Source organism: Patiria miniata, unplaced genomic scaffold (genome assembly GCF_015706575.1).
Source record: "Patiria miniata isolate m_02_andy unplaced genomic scaffold, ASM1570657v1 HiC_scaffold_23, whole genome shotgun sequence".
NCBI lineage: Eukaryota > Metazoa > Echinodermata > Asteroidea > Valvatida > Asterinidae > Patiria > Patiria miniata.
In genome coordinates, this window is record NW_024037062.1 from 1802483 (window position 1) to 1817501 (window position 15019).

At 40.9% G+C, this 15019-nt stretch overlaps 1 long non-coding RNA gene across 1 annotated transcript in view; it reads right to left on the reverse strand.

Moving 5' to 3' along the window:
* Window positions 1–279: 279 nt before the first annotated feature.
* Window positions 280–15019, reverse strand: part of LOC119731115 — a 37164-nt gene continuing 22424 nt past the window's right edge. The window contains exons 2-3 of the long non-coding RNA XR_005271431.1: window positions 13695–13776; window positions 280–847 (exon numbers count right to left, since the gene is read on the reverse strand). This is a non-coding gene — a long non-coding RNA (uncharacterized LOC119731115). The remainder of the gene's footprint in view (window positions 848–13694; window positions 13777–15019) is intronic.

Sequence of the window (15019 nt, forward strand, 5' to 3'; positions counted from 1 at the left end):
CAGAGCAACTTTAATTATAAAAGCAAACATAGTCATCAGTGGCAGAACCATATTATTAACAACAAATTATTTATGTGTAGCTTCACTGCAAACATTTTCACATTTACAAAAAAAGAAAGTTACATATTTTCAGAGTTATGTATTTAATGCTGCAACTTTCAAGTTATCGCAGAAGAAATTTAAGTATTCTAAAATCCCTAGAAGTAGAACAGTAGAAGTAGATGAACCAATGGGGAAAAAGAACGCCGCCCGAGAAGAAATTATTTCCGGGGATCAACACTTCCTTCATCCACTCCCGGCGATCAGCTGTTTTTCTCGTTGAATAAGCTTTCATCCTTTCGGATTCCGAAGCAATTTTTTTCCATGACGATATCAAAACTCGAACTGCGTCAAACCGAGTTTGTTTGCCCTCGGGGAAGAACAATCCCAACACGCGCCGAACCATTTCAACCAACTAGTCAGCTGAGCCTGGCTATAGCTGAACGAAAATGTGATTATGCCTGCTTACTGGGTGGGAGAAAATGAGAAGAATATTGCCATTTTATGATCTTGTTACTGAACTTACCTTGAGAAAAGGCCACTGGAATTAAACAGTTCAGGAGACAAAAAGCCACGGTTGATGTCAATCGGCGCATTTTCCCGGGGCAGGCTGCCGACGTATGTCCCATGGTTCTGGTTGCAACAGCCCGCTCTGTATGCATTCCTCGTAATTTCATCCTCATTCCATCCACCACTCGCAGTACCAACAAAAGTCCAGGGCTGTTCTCTCCAAATTCCAGGGACGGATGACGACCAGTTTTCCAATCAGGCTAGCCGAAGGACTTTTCTACCGGAGGCGAGCAAGGATCTGGTGCATGGCGTCACAGAAAGCGAGAAAATTGGCAGTTAAAATTCAGGGATGTTTCTGAAAATGAGAATATTATGCGCACAATCCCATCATAGTGAACAGTCCATATACAATGTGTACACAATACGGCGCGCCGTGTGTGTGAATGAATAGAATTGACCGTACTGCGCATGCACACGCGCGAGACACAGTGACATTTTTTAGACTCTTCGATTAAAAGATGGGGGTTTGATGCAATTATGTAAATCAAAACGATTATATCTAAATCGTTTGGTGACATGGAGGATATTAGCGTGTTATACCTACCCCGCTGTTGTATATTTATCTTGCACAATATCTGTAACCTATTGAGGTTTAGGGACTTGTAAATAAACTACTGATTACAATAAACCCCATACAGATAATGGTGTAGTCTTGTAGTTGTTTCAACAATGTTTATTCGCCAGACAGCTAACACGAGATGGCGCGCCGTTTGCACACAAAAAATGAGAGTAAACTATAACGGAATTGTTTGCAATTATTATCAAAATGCGAAATGGAGGATAATCACTGATGTAATCCCACAGACACTTTTTACAGTTGTTAAGACGCCCTGTCGCCAAATTAGACAAGTTTACCGACATTTTAGTCGGCAACACAACAGTACGGTACCACCTGAACTGATAAATTGGGCACAACTGGAATTTTAACACACAAAAAAAAAATGAACAAGAGATAACTATTATGATAAATGTGAAAATAAACGTAATACGAGATAATGATTCGAAAGGAATTCTGGGGGAGCAAAATGACGCGGCAACCCAATATGTTTTCATAATTTTTCCTTTTTAGTAAACAAAATGCCCCTTGTCTACGAAGAGGTTTGCCAAGATCGCTTAGGAGGGGAGATGTTGATAGGTCTTAACTTGAAAATGAAATGCCGTCTGTTTGGGCCCACGGGAAGGTCCTCGCTGCTATTTTTGTGTGTGTTTGTGTAAAAGGGCTAACAGAGGCAGCTGATCCGAGACACCCTGTCCAACTTCCCAACCTATTTGCAAAACCGAATCGCGGAATCGGTACTTTCACAGAGCATAAATTGGCAATGACAACAAACCACCAGTTTATAGATCTGACCCAGAGGTCAAAACGCCGCCATCTTATTTCTGATCAATTTTGAGGGTCTGGATGCACCATAACATCACAAGCTCCATATGATGAGATCGCCTCCAATGTCTCCAGCCGTAAATCTTTCTCCTCCTATTGCGTCTGTGGCCTCCCCGTTTCATTTTTAATGGTAGGTGATAAAAGGCGGTGTTGTCCTGGAATTCCTGAGCAATGACCAAACGTGTCCCGACGGACACCGCTATATAAACACGACCTGGCTGAAACACTTCCGGAATTGTTTCCGAATCCACGCGGCAACTTAATACTTTGCAAAATCATAACAAGATAAGATAAAAACTTCGTATCGACAGCCGTATCAGAGGTTTTATCCGACCGCATTGTGTTTGTGTATTTTAGTTCTTTTTCTTCCCCTTTTGTGTAGGTCCTCTTCTGTTCACGGTACTACCAATATCATCATTACTTCCCTGTAGACACTGAAGCAATTGCAAGAGACCCAATTAATTCATATCAATAAAGAAACCCATTGAAAAAACTTGCCAATTCAAACTTTATGGAATATCATTCAAAAGTTATATAGATCCAATTTCCATACCAACTTATTTCCTGTGAGTTAGATAAAAAATAAAATTCGACGTTGTCCTCATTTTGAGTGGACAGCAGAGTGATGGCCAATGACTTAATAATTATGGTCTTACAAAATGACCAGCTCACCAAAATGTTTACAATGACACAGTTACACCGTAAACAAAATCGTTCACTTTAAAAGTCCTCAATCCCATGTGCTCACGTTGAAATTAAATAGTTGTCTTAATATTTCCTAAATTTCTACAGCTGTTCCATTTGGCTTTGCGAGGGAACAAACTTCAGAGATTTCACGTTCCGATGATGGTGCCGGTGTGTGATTGTCTGTGACGATGGTGTGCATTTCTCGCATAGTTGCACATGTGAATCGTAGTGTTGGAACATACAAAAATGTTAACAAATTTCTTGCAAAAATATGCAGTTTCTTCGAAAGTTTTCAAAATAGTATATTTAAAATTCTTTTCAGGTAATTAAGGGAGCGTATTGTTTTCACGTAGGGCCTAATTCGTTTTAAGTTAAAGTGTCTGGTTCGGAATGGTTTTGTGCAAAGACAATATTCTTTTCTTCGTATCTTCTTTTTTTCGTATAATCTTGTGCATTGTAACATGCATTATAATCGGAGTGTAGTACATGTACTTCCTCTGTTGACATTTTTTTAAGGGGGGGGGGGGGGGGCGAGCAGGTGGTTATTTCCTGTCACCGGGCCTCATACCGGCCCCATTAGGTGCACAGGTCGTTAACCATGGGTGGTAAAGTGCCGCGTGATCGGCGGATGTAGTATCATGAGTATACGTCTGCGAGTATGGTTGACATCCGCTTTACTACAAAAAGAAGGAAAACAGACGATCTTCTTCCTTCGAAACCAATAATGCTTTTAACGGTTTAATGCCGTTCGCGCAAGACTTCATCATAACAAAACAGGGCTAAGTAAAACTGGACCCAGAGCGCAGAAAGTTTATTCCATCAAAACGGCTTTTAAGTCTTTTCATGCACACAAAGCAATGGGTCGGATTTTGAGTCAAAACTTAGCAACGCGATTGTTCCCCTTTTGGAGTTGTTGAAACTACAAGTCTCTACCATAAAACGTTATTTGAAGGTAATCACTCACTCCATTACACATTTCAAAGAATTTTGTGATCAAAACATGCAAATGTTATTAGTAAGAAATACGCATCGACTCCTATTGCACTGTCGTTATCAATGCAATTGTTTGCTTTTGCAGCGTGTGGATCCAGATCGGTAGCATTTGATGTTTCTTGGGTTTTTCCCCAAACCACAACACGTTGCCAATTACGGGTACCTGGTTATCGTCACTAGCCCACAATCAGTGTGTTATTAAGTCACAAGTGACAGTCAATCAGTCGGGGAGTCAGTCAGTCAGTCAGTCAGTCAGAGACAGGTATAGGCCCTGTCCTCACTATAACTGAGGACACTTCATAGGTTAGCCCTCTGGGACCAGTAAAATTGTCAGGTTATCCTTGGGGGGGGGGGGGGGGGAACAGCCTCATAATCGTGTTCGTTATAAAGTTATCTTGATATTTTGCCAGTGAACCCATACCATATGGACAGGGTCCGAAAAAGAAAAAACTACATTGAACAGTTTACTGAGTTTACCAACAGGAATTGCAAACTAACACTTGAATTTGTACATAATAAATGTGGTATATGTTTATTTTATCTTCACCTTCTATGAAAGCGTCAAATCAATGTTTGGTGCCCTTTAGCCTTCATACAAGATCCCAAAGTTACAGAAAACAATGCACTCCGGAAGCAACGTGTGAAAATTTTGAGTTGACAGACACAACACAGGATTCGTACCGAAAGTTTTGACGCGGCCGATGAGACGATTTGGAGTCCTATCATCACAGAATTGTTGGTGTACAAAAGTTGTGTGCTCGAAGTCTATGAAGTAACGAAGACTTTTCCCCGTATGTTGACACTGGCGGGGTGTTCATTTATTCCACCCAACGGGGGCGAATGGATTACATATTTGAGTAATTAGTCCCGCTGTTTTAGAACGTGATTATGGCGCGCAAAAGTGGCAAATTGTTACTGTTTGTGTACTCCTTCCAGACGTTGCGGCCCGCGGTAGTATTGGCTCAATATCATTCGAGGCCACTTTTTATCTTGAGCTGAAATTAGTAACGTACACAACTCGGAAATATTTGAAACAGTGGGGTAACATTACACTCCGACGGCTGAATAAACAAAATATTTCAATGTCATGTAAATACAACGGAAAATGAATTCACAGACTATAATGTCTAGTTGGTCACTAGGACTGTATATAAACTTTGGTTGAAGTTGTTTTTCTCCATTGCATCTGATGAAGTAGTTGTTACTACGAAAGCTTATGCACAAATGTTTCTTTAGTTAGTCATTTAGTGCTACATTCGTTTTTTTAGTTGGTCACTGGCGGACAAAAAAAATTGACAAGGGGTAGTTTGTCTTCAAAACTTCGAGGGCAAAACGGCGATAAGTGGACCACGATTTAAGTCATTCGCCAATATAACCAACGAAGCATTCCTAGTTCTGAAGGCAATTGCTTGTGTTAGTCTTTCTAAGTTCCAAAGTTGCAATGAACTACCTGAAGGTTACTCAGAGAACGGGGAAACAGTATTCGAACTATAGGTTTTTTTTATTCTTAATATTATTGATTTGACACGGACCTCCTTCGTTAATTCGCCGTTCGTACGGAATCGCCAGTATTACTACAATAAAAGCAGCAGCGAGGCAAATCTACGACTGTTTCGTGTGTTGTTTTTACTCGTTCCTTGCCTATGCAACCCCTATTTCAACCCAACCATGCAATTCGCCCATAGAGCGCCCTCGCCGAGGATAGGTAATGTTCCTCTGTGATACGCATAATGATGGTAGATTTTGCATTTTCATTTTCAACAAAACCTGTATGCAGTGAGGGCGCTCTGTGCAAGCTCTCTATTGCTATGGGACCGTGCATAGACCTTATTCACGAGGAAGCCATTTTCGATCGTGTTCCCTGATTCTGTTCTATAAATTGTAAACTGCTGAATGGGATGGCGCCAGACTATTTTATGATTTGAGTGCGTTCCAAGCCTCACTTTTAACTTTTTTTTTTAAATGTGGCTTAAAACAGTGGGATATGTTTAACCAAAAATTTTAATTATTCATCAAGGCAGACTGGTATTACTTGGTAATGAACTTTAATTCAGTGCTTTTATTTCTACTCGAAAGTTCCAAAAATGAGCAGTTTACCTCGCTTCAGGCAATTTAATATGGCCGACTCGTGATTTGAATAATGACTATTGAGGGCCGCCAGAGGATCGCGGTTGCACGAAGCACGTAGCAGGCGTTTTCGTGACCGAGCTCCGATCCGTGCAAGCGCGGACCCAAATCGTGCTCCTAGATCAAAATCGGCGTACCCTCCCCAAACCAAATCGACTCCAGGACCCTCATCGCTGACGTACGTACGCACGCACCAGTCCCACCGTGGAAAAGAGACGAATACTGGGCCAATACTCTCAGCCAAACAAACTTTGTCTGTTCCGGTATCTTGTCCGCAATCCAGGCTAAATCCATGTTCAGCCACAGGTGAGTCAATCGACCTTTCCCCAGTCCCTAAGGCCTTACAGCGCTGACCTTTCTTCTTCTTTTTTCCCCCTACTCTGATGTAATTTGCAAAATTGCTAGGAGGCAGGGGTGTATGTGGTCGGTAAATCAATCGCTATGATACGGTGGCCCCGAAGGGACGCCGCAGTCGCGGATTCATTTCACAACATGGAGGCCTCTGAACGACGTCGTGAATTTCGCTCGGACTTTTTCTCAGTACAGTTTTCTTCGTGTGAAAACAAATCCTGATGTCGTGATAGAAATTCATTATTCCAATGTCCCCTCGGGACCACCGTAGCATGCCTTCGGATTCAACTTCAGTTCAATGGTTGTGATGCGATTTATGTCAAAAACCGTTATCATTTTACGAAGTGATGGAAAATGGTCCACTAGATCTTCAACCAAGAGGAATGCTTGGGAAAAGGTCCATCACCTACAGGTTTATTGGGTTTTGTTTCAGGTACCCAGCTGGCTAACAAGTTACATACTTATTGGGCGACACTCATGAGTGAAGTTTCATAAATTATTTGTAACTCATTTCCGACGCTTGGTTTCTGTATATAATATTGATAGTTGCATGCCGTACGTATCGGAATTCGAAAATTGTGCCGTAGTTATTTTGATGTATTCACGATACCAGTAGTAAGGATTAATAAGGGGCTGTTTATCGTCTCAGTAATAGATAGGTCTGCGGTTAAAACTTGTTATCAAAATAATGCTGTAAACTGCATAACTTCCGGATGATATATTTTAAAACGAAATAATCGTTTGCCTCACCTGGACGCCTGAAAACAGATGATAATACTAGTCTTATTGTTATAAAAAAGAAGGAGAGAATACCGATGATCAATGTCAAGTATATTGATGTCATTTAAGCAACGGGGACGTTATGTATTTAAATTAACACAACGCAATACAAACTCATTATGCAGATTCTTAATTACTTGTTTGATCATTTCTTATTATTTAAACGAGTTGACTGTTGTTTGATTTGATGAGTTTTACTTTCAAACAGTGTGCCAAGCCAATTGGTGTGGTTCTGTGTGCAACTTTTCCCAGGCACAATTTTCTCCATCGGCCCAAATACACCCGTGGCTTGTAAAGCAATTCATACAAACGGATCTGAAGCGGAGACGGTACCGTACTGTACCCCGGAGCTCACACTAATTCCCCCGATACACTTCACATCAGAGCCTCACTCAGACCCAAACCACAACGTAAGGCAATGTCGGTCTCCTTTCATGGCTGTCCGTAAACCAGCTGGCGATCGTACCCTCCAGCAGAACGTCTGGTCAACCAAAAGGTCCATCGCATGGTCTCACATCAAAAACTACATTTGGGAGTTCTGTAATGCGGACAGCAACATGTTTTGTTCAAGCGAAGGAACACGTATCCATGATTTTCAACAACTGAACAACATTAAAGGTAGAGTATATCATCTGTCGTTTGCGCATTTTTTTTTCGTCTGAAGCAACAAAAGTGTTCAAAATCTAAAGAAGTGAATCTTCGTCAGTTACTTTTTGGATAGCTGCAACTGATATACATTGTACTCTACCTTTTACTTGCACGCCGGGCAACATCGCGTTAAGCAAGTATATAATGCCCATCTTACAGTCGATGTTTCGAGCAATACTGTAGATCATCTTCAGAAAATTGTGATTTCTAATGCTGTCGTATACGCTGTGATTTTCCTAGTACTCCCCTTTACAAACTAAAAAGAGCATTTTCTTGCTTTGAACATCTTCAAAGTTGGAGTCATTTGCTTTCAAGTGTTTCTGACTGTGTGACAACCAACAAGTCCCCCAACCCCATCTTAAATCTTGTCAGACAAGTGCAGACAACACATTCGCATATTTCCAGTGCTCGCACCGGGCGTAAAACACGTCAAATGTTACAATTTGACCACATTACTCGAAATTGACCGTGTCTGGCCCGCCATAAACCGAATGCGTGTGTGTATGGAAAGACTTCATTGGCGAAGCCCAGGGGTAAAGATATTAATAAATCTGCCAGGTATGGGGCGCCGGTTGGGTCGTAAACTCGTCTTTTATGGCCTCGTAACGTTTTGTGATACGGCTTTGAACTAGCCTTGGCAATAGCCAGGCCCCATAAATGAAGCACGGGCCGCATATACGACTTAACTTGAATTAAATAGAAAATATCCAGTCTGTGAAAATTTGCCAGTTAAATAAAAAAAGAAGACAAAGATGATCTTGCGTCAAGGAATCATAGACGATACATTATTATTTATTTTTTGCATTACTACAAAGTTTTACATTCAGCGGCGGCAAATATCTATCAAAACAACTTGTACAATCACCAAGTGATTCTGAATTATCATTTTATGCTGTCCTCCCATAAATCTGTAAAAGACGAGCTCTCAATTCTTTAAAAAATGTATCCGTTTACAAAACAACTTGATTAATACCCAAACCGTGGCGTGTAACGGTGGGCAAATACAGGACGAGACACGGGAAAGAAACGAGTCACAACTCAGTCCTTTTCAGAGTCGTCTTCTGCTGGACGCTGGGCTCATTTCCACAAATTGATGGCCCAGTGACGCCTCCAACTGCCACAACAAAGTTCGCTGCCTGCTCCATACTGCCATTTCCTGTCCACAGAATTTACTTTTGGTTTATCATCTCGTAATTCTTGCAGTAACGTCTAAATATTGGATTGTTTTTTTTTTTAGTTTCGGGAGCAGGGCAACAAATCCAACAGAGGTATAGGCCTACTGCACATAGACAATCTTGAAGTTATTGTCAACATGTTTCAATGCTGACACGTTCCAATTTTGTTCGAAGACCCTACACTCGCGTGAAAAGGTAGCCTTAAATGAACCATGGCGGTAGAATCAGAAGTCATTAAACTACCTCCATGATTGAACCATTTTAGATGCCGAGACAGAAAACCTGTCTAACACATTATTACGTTGATGTTACAGGTTTTTGTTACAACGATATATAGGTTAAATGTATAATCAGAGAAATCCAACATTAAGAAAATATTTTATCTGCGGTTAGTCGGGGAAGTTGGACTCCACATTGAAAGGACTCATCGTTCGTATTGCGCATGTTTCGGTGTACAAGAACATTAACAATTTGCAGTCACGTGCGAGCTAGGATGATTAAGTTACGTGTAAAAGGGACTGAGTTTAATGGGTGTCGACATTTCCTACGACACCTGGTTTCTCCCACACGCAACAGCCGTCGGCAACACGACTCCAATCAATTTCAGCGCAGATGAGGGTAATAGCTGGGACTGCGATTACTGCGAGGGCGATGGTTATACGTGCATCAGCATTCACTAGTGTTCATTTCAACTTCTTGAGCACACAAACCAAGAGAGAGAGAAAAAAATAAGGGAACTATTTCTGGACCCATCCATCCTTTTCTTAATCACTCTGTGTCTGCCCAAGATGGCGTCGCGGCCGCAGTGGCACGAACCGACGAGAAAGATACTCAACAAGAACAGAGCTGCGTAGTTTTTTCGGTCATGCATTATCTTGGATTAAAGTTTTTTTCCCCACTGCGGAAAACAAATTCGTCTGTTGCTATCACGTCTGCACGTTCGAACAAATAGTTGGCACTCATATGCAACTGTCTGACGAAAAGAACAAATACATGTAGAATGGAAACTCTTCGTTTGCGAATTTGGTAAAATTAAGAAAAAAACACACACATTCGTCGTTCGTGTCTTCAATATCATGGCCCCAAGCGCCACGTTAAAATCATATCAACACAAAACCTTCAAGTTGTAGTAACGTGTCTTATAACGATTCAAGGAAACCGAAATATTTCTAAATGACAGAAGATTAATGACAGAAGTACACGTAAATGTTATTTAATGAGATTATAGTTAAATGTGATTAGTTGCACATTCACGTGAGCAAGGTAATCATTAACAAAGCGCTCAACCGTCACGTTGGCCGTTAACTTGATTCACTAAGTGACCGTACCACGGAACGCATCAACTTAGTTGATACTATCAACTAAGTTTAGAATGAGATACTCTATCCACTATGTCATGAAGCTTTCGAATTCTATTTTGTGCATGAATGATGAAAAGGAAGATATCGATGCGCAAGATGGAATCGATTACTTTCCGACTTCTAAACATCTCTTCATCTTTGTTTCCGGGCAACGGAATTCCAAGACTGACAATATAAATCGCACCAAAAGAGCAACAATAACCAGTCTTTCTTGACCCTGTGGTCGGGGAGGTGAAATGAAGCCTCTCGCATAAAAGAAAATGATGATGGAAGAAAAGCCGTGCTTAACACTATGGCAACAAGAGGAAGAAGCCATGACAGTAAAATCTCCGATTTCAAAACATTATCTGGTAAATAGCCCTTGAAATCTTACTTTTTTTCTCTCTTCTGGTTCCACTTAATTAAATTGGTTCCAGCCCGATGAGGGAGAACGGAAGTTCAAGCCTGCCGGCTTAAAGAAACTGATCTGGACGCGCTTTTGTTGCATGTTGATATTCATCAATATTGCGCGACAGTTTACAAGGCCAAGGAGTATTTAATTTTGATTTATGTTTTTGAGGAATAGCCCCCGCGGTCATTTATCATATGCTGTTGTCATCGGTACGTGAATCTTACAAAGATGTATTACGGCTTGGTGCGTGCATAGTACAACGAACAATCACCCTGTGGCCTTTAAATATTATTTTGCGATGTATGTTTGCGTTGACTTAATGCTTGTGTTGAGTGTCCTTGCTTGTCGATATTCCTTTTCTGTAATGTTGTATGTTATTTTTCCACCTCATTTAAAAAAAACACCCTAATTCCAGCAATACTTTTTATAATATACAGCTACCACCTTCATAGGCTTGCACTGATGTCAAGAAGCATGCGCACACAATCCTAAATATTCCTGTCACATTATTTTGTCGCTGTTTGACTTAATGAGTTACTGAATCAGTAGCTGTTTTTACAAGTCACCAGAAAATTACCATTCATGCCAGCGAACTATACTCTTTTGTAGGTCGGGAAAGCTTTCCTTTAAATTTATCGTCCATTTCTGAAACGGGAAAGGGCGAACTTTCTGGTATTTGAATTTCAACATGTGGTTTCACACACACAAAAATGGTTCTTCCATCTCATTCAACAATAAGTGGTTCCCATTTTCTCTCCTTGGTTAACCTGCACTGTGTTAAGTCGTAATAATCTCCTAATATCCCTTGGGAATTTCCCCCGGGAAAAAATTGACCCTCTGGTCTCCTTGAAAGGATTAGTTTTGACAGTTACCACCTGAAATTATGGTTTTTACAGTTTGCTGAAATACCACAAATTACTGCTAGACAAATAGCCCACAGCAAGGTCTCGAGACCCTCGCCTGATCTCGGGCGGGTGGGGGGGGGGGGGGGGGAGATAGGCTAACATTTGAGACCGTTGACAAACTCCACAACACTGAAACAGTTTCGAAGAATGCTAACTTGGTATACATGCAAGCCAGTGTATTGGGAATGAAATAGTTCAATATTGAAATAATGGTGCGGAGTAATACTCGCCAAATTAAGTGGAGTTTTTGTTCCTCCTGACCTGACGTAATAATACTAATAAAATTGTATATATTCTTGAATTTTTTTATCCTTTCTCATTTTCTCTCTTTCTAGAATGAATTACATTATCCCGAGAATTTCTTCAGTCTTTTGTAACTGTCACAATTTTCTACAGATTTCCCATATCAATATATAGCAGCGACATTTTCGCAAATGTTCGTTGTGAAGTACAGAGTGATGTCATAGGCTCTTATACCTTCCGTGCAGTTTTCTGCACAAAATATTCGGTCTTTCACGACACGCAGACGATTGTTGGAACACTCTCATTTCAAGATCCTGCTAGGATCCAAACATCAGGAATAATTTGAATATTCTGAAAGGTAAAATTGTACGCTCTTTACACAAATTCGAAATCATCCCGAGGTTATGTTTTCATCGGATTTGGTTAGTTGGTTGATTGCTTGGTTTGTCTATTGACAAGATAACTCAAAAAGTTATGGACGGATTTGCTTGATTTTTTTTTAAGGAAGGGTCCTTGGTACGAGTACAAACCGATTAGATTCTGGAAGTGATCCGGATCTAGGTCTGGATCCAGGATTTGTTTTAAAGGATAATTCACCATTTATGCAAGTCTTTCTTTTGGTTGTACTGACAATAATGGCGGGAAACTGTTTAGCCTTGGCGTAGGTTTGCGCTCTCTAAGTGCTTTCTAGTTGTATTCATTGTAACTTTTTGTTTAGTTTTAGAAAATCAGTATTTTAATTTTTCGGGGGGAAATAGACGTTATTTTGTTTTCACTACAGGTGGTTAGCTCTTTAACACCAACTGGCAAACTCGTCAGATCAAAACTAACTCTGAACAAAGGTCTCCCGCGGCGACATCAGCATGTTTTATGTCATCAAATAATACCTCCCAACGAACACAAGAGCCCCTCGCGTAGCACCGGCGTTTCCAGACGCTAAAAAAGACCCTATTGTCCTGGTATAGTGTCAATTTTGATGAGGTTTGACTTTCAAGGATAAGATTTCAGAAGTTACCGCGATTGGAACTGGGAGCGCACCTCTAGGCCCAAACGGCCCAATGTTTGGGGCGGTGATTATATTTCGGGTATTCCGGGTACAGTATAGCTCAGCGGTATGGTATACCTCAACAACGCTCGCAATAACCGCAAACGGGTGGATATTTGTATAGGTAATGTATCAAGTTTTTGGAGCATTGGCACACCTTTCATGGCTCTTTTTGTTCCCTGTGACCTCTAGTCATATCGTTTTCTTCACGCATGGTTTGGAGATCAGTGGACCGGATAATGTACTTAAAAGTCAATGTTTCGCTGCTCCCTTGGGTGCTCTTGAGTTACAGAAGCAAATAAAGATCCCCTTTTCTTTTAGAATTAAAGCTGTCACTCACTTTGAAAAAGAATTTCTGGTCACCCTCCTCAACAAAACATTTCATGAAAAGATATCATAAATCACTTGATAAGGCACGGATATGTCATGTTTCGTTTTAAAATTCCCCCATAAAGATATGACTTTCTAGAAAAATTAGTGAACTTTGAAAAATTGCTGTTTTCGCGTAATTACCGCGAAAAGAAATATGATAGATTCTACTGAAAAAAAAAACCCACAGCAACTTGAAGAACCAATTACGTCAGTAAAGAAATCGTGCCAAATGAAAAAAAACCCGATAAGTACCAAAAGCTAGTCCATTTCTTGTCTTATTATCATCCCTGACAGAAAAACAGACGGCAGTAGGCCTATCTTGGGATTTTTTCATTACTTTGCGTGAGATTTTCGCATTATAGATGTCGGGGGAGTCGCATCACGTCGTGCAATGTTTTGATAACGGCAAAAACTGAGCAAATATTGCTGTGAATGTGCCTAGCATGAGACTCAGAAATTATCGAGACTTCCCTGCATCACCAAGAAATCCAAGTTCAGTAGTTTACGACGCAGTTTTCTAAACTTCCACCAATAACGCATCTTGGAAAGTCCCTTAAAGACCACCTTAATCTAAACTTTAGCTCTTAAAAACGTATACTTCTTAAAAAAATTGTACTAATACATACCTCACATCCCAATAGCATACGGGTATATTGCAGCTCTTCAAGATCGATCGAAGCTCCTTGTACTACATGGATTCTGTCTTTTCTGTGGGTGAAGGAAACAAGCCAAACTTTCACGTCTAGTAATATCTTCACGCTGATCAATGTCAGTTTGACTGCAACTGGCATGCAACCAAAGCGCCACCAACGGCGAAGCACGAGGTCAGGAACTACATGTAGTTGGAATTTCCATAAAACAACGCATCCATTAACTATAGTCGACACACGAAGTCGTCGACAGGGCGACATATTGTTGGTTTGTTAATAGCCTTTGGAATTGCGCCCCCTATAGACTTTGGACTCGGAAGAAACATCCTCGATTGCGCATGCTCACTCATCATGGTAACGCCCTCATCGAGTCACACGATTTCTTATCATCATTAACTGACACCCATATCGGAAAACAATATACTCTCTGCGATGCTTTGGCTCCATTTGTTTCCAAGGTTCAAGGCTTTGTGCGTGAACTGCAATTTGAAAACAAATACGAATATAATCATGGGTTGCTCAGTAGAAAATATCTGGACGCCTGCAGAAAACGCTGCCGTTGTCACAGTGAAAATCGGACTCGTATAAAAATCAGACTCTTTTTCCCTTTTATTGGTTAAACCCTCTCACGTGACCGTTCCCTCTCCTAATTATCTATACATGAGCATGAGCAATACCACCAATGAGTCCGTATTTCATAAAACCTAAATTCATGCTACACCGTCAAACGCATTTCTCAGTATCGATTCCTTCGTATTGAAACTCGGCTCACGCACTGAAAACCAATAACAGACTGATCGAATGACATGTATCGAGTGGAAGGTCAACATCCGAGGAAAGTAAAGGGCGCTTAAAACAGAATCTACGTCACGGGACAAACAAACCCAAAAAAGGCGAGAAAATGCTTGACATAACCCTGAAAAAAGAACGGATGTTACGAATGCAGCGTTTAACTTGCTCGGGTCGATGCATAATTAGCTTTTATAAGGAAAGTATATCATTATCCTGACAAAAATGGTCTTGACCCGCGAGAGGGCGCCATATAAGGCCAGTTGAGGTCACATTGAAAGCAAATATGCTTTTTGTAGTGCAGTGCTTGTGGCTCACGCTTGGTTCAATCCCTGACAGAGGCAAAGACTGTCAGTGGGACTTGAACTTCATGCATTGACCTGCTCGCTCGACAACCAATCACGTCGTAGCTGGCCAGTGACGTCAACATAAAGTTGTTAATTCTTGGCAATGAGTATGATTCAAAATCAGCCTGGGTACGTGCTAGATGGGAACGGACCCCTTGAATGCCC